Source organism: Otolemur garnettii, unplaced genomic scaffold (assembly GCF_000181295.1).
Source record: "Otolemur garnettii isolate 467f Iridium unplaced genomic scaffold, OtoGar3 scaffold00259, whole genome shotgun sequence".
In the NCBI taxonomy this organism is placed as follows: Eukaryota; Metazoa; Chordata; class Mammalia; order Primates; family Galagidae; genus Otolemur; species Otolemur garnettii.
In genome coordinates, this window is record NW_003852654.1 from 310,171 (window position 1) to 312,278 (window position 2,108).

The 2,108-nt window shown below is 39.1% G+C and overlaps 1 protein-coding gene across 1 annotated transcript in view; it reads right to left on the minus strand.

Moving 5' to 3' along the window:
• F8 (coagulation factor VIII) overlaps positions 1 to 2,108 on the minus strand; it is a 217,711-nt gene that overhangs the window by 36,447 nt on the left and 179,156 nt on the right. The gene's annotated exons all lie outside the window — the stretch shown is intronic.

Sequence of the window (2,108 nt, forward strand, 5' to 3'; positions counted from 1 at the left end):
GCCACCTTAGGTGTACGTGACTGGCGCCTCAGCCAGCTAAGCCATAGGCACCGAGCCAGGTTTTCTATTCTATTCCATGAATGTCTCTATTTTTGTGCCAGTACCATGTTGTTTTGATTACTATAGACTTGTAGTATAACCTGAAGTCTGGTAACCTGATGCCTTCAGATTTGTTTTTATTTCTAAGAATTGCATTTTTCTGGTTCCAAGTTCTTCAAAGTATGATGTTGGTGTGGGGATTAGTAAATGGGGATTCATTAAATCTGTAGATTGATTTGGGTATTACAGACATTTTAACAATGTTGATTCTTCTCAGACAAGAGCATGGTATGTTCTTTCATTTGTTAATGTATTCTGCTATTTCTTTTCTCAGGGTTTCATAGTTATCTCTATGGAGTTCCTTTACGTCCTTCATTAAATACATTCCCAGGTATTTCATTTTCTTTGAAGTTATTGTAAATAGTATTGTGTCTTTGGTTTGATTCTGAGCTTGATTGTTGGTATATATGAAGGCTACTGACTTGTGGACAAAATCCTTCATTTCTACACAAAGTCATGAAAACTAAACAGCCTTATGCTGAATAACAGTTCAAACAAAGTGAAAATGAAGCCATAAGCCATCAAAACCTGTAGGATTGGCTCGGCGCCTGTGGCTCAAGTGACTAAGGCACCAGCCACATACACCTAAGCCACCAAACAACAATGATGGCTGCAGGCCAGGCATTGTGGCGGGTGCCTGCGGTCCCAGCTACTTGGGAGGTGGAGGCAGGAGACTTGTTTGAGCCCAGGAGTTGGAGGTTGCTGTGAGCAAAAAGCCACAGCACTCTACCCAGGGGGACAGCTTAAGTCTCTGTCTCAAAAACAAACAAACAAACAAAAAAAAAAACCCTGTAGGATACTGTGAACGCAGTCCTAAGAGGGAAATTTATCACTTTAAATGATCACATACAAAAAATAGAAAGAATGCAAATCAACAACATAATGAATCATCTCAAGGAAATGAGAAAAGAAGACAATCCAATTCTAAGCATAGCAGAAGCAAATAAATAACCAAAATTAAATCAGAAACAAATGAAATTGGCACTGGGTGTGGTGGCTCACACCTATAATCCTAGCACTCTGCGAGGCCAAGATGGGTGGATTGTCTGAGCTCATGGGTTAGAGACCAGCCTGAGCAAGCACAAGACCCTGTCTTTAAAAATAACCAGGTGTTGTGTCTGGTGCCTATAGTCCTAGGCTGAGGGAGGCTGAGGCAAAAGAATCGCTTGACCCCAAGAGTTTGAGGTTGCTGTGAGCTATGATGCCACAGCACTCTACCAAGGGTAACAAAGTGAGACTCTGTCTCAAAAAAAATAATAATTCAGAAAATTAATGGAATCAAAAGGTGGTTCTCTGAAAAGGTAAACAAAATTGATAAATCTTTGGCCAGATAAACCTAGCAGAAGAAAAGAAACAACAAAAATTAGGGCAGAATTAAATGAAATTGAGAACAAAAGAACTATCAAGAAGATTAACAAAATAAAAAGTTGGTTATTTAAAAAGATAAAATAAATAAACCTTTGGCTAGATTAACTTGAAATATAAAAGTAAAATGGAAAAGGGGGAAATAACAACAGATACCACAGAGATACAAGAGATCACCTCTGAGTATACTACAAGAAACTCTATGCCCAGAAGTTTGAAAACATGGAAGAAATGGACCAATACCTGGAATCACACTACCTCCCTAAACTCAACCAAAAAGAATTAGAACTCTTGTACAAACTAATATCAGGGACCAAAAGTACAGCAACAATAAAAAAGCTTCTAACAAACAAAAGTCCTGGACCAGATGGTTTTATACTAGAATTTTACCAAACCTTCAAAAAAGAGCTCATACCTATATTGCAGAACCTACTCCAAAACACTGAGAAGGAACCCTTCCTAACTCCTTCTACAAAGGAAAAGGCTTCTTCTTCTTCTTTTTTTTTTTTTGTGACAAAGTCTCATTATGTTGCCCTCAGTAGAGTACCGTGGTGTCACAGCTCACAGCAACCTCAAACTCTTGGGCTTAAGCAATTCTCTTGCCTCAGCCTCCCAAGTAGCTGGGACTACAGGTGCCCGCCACA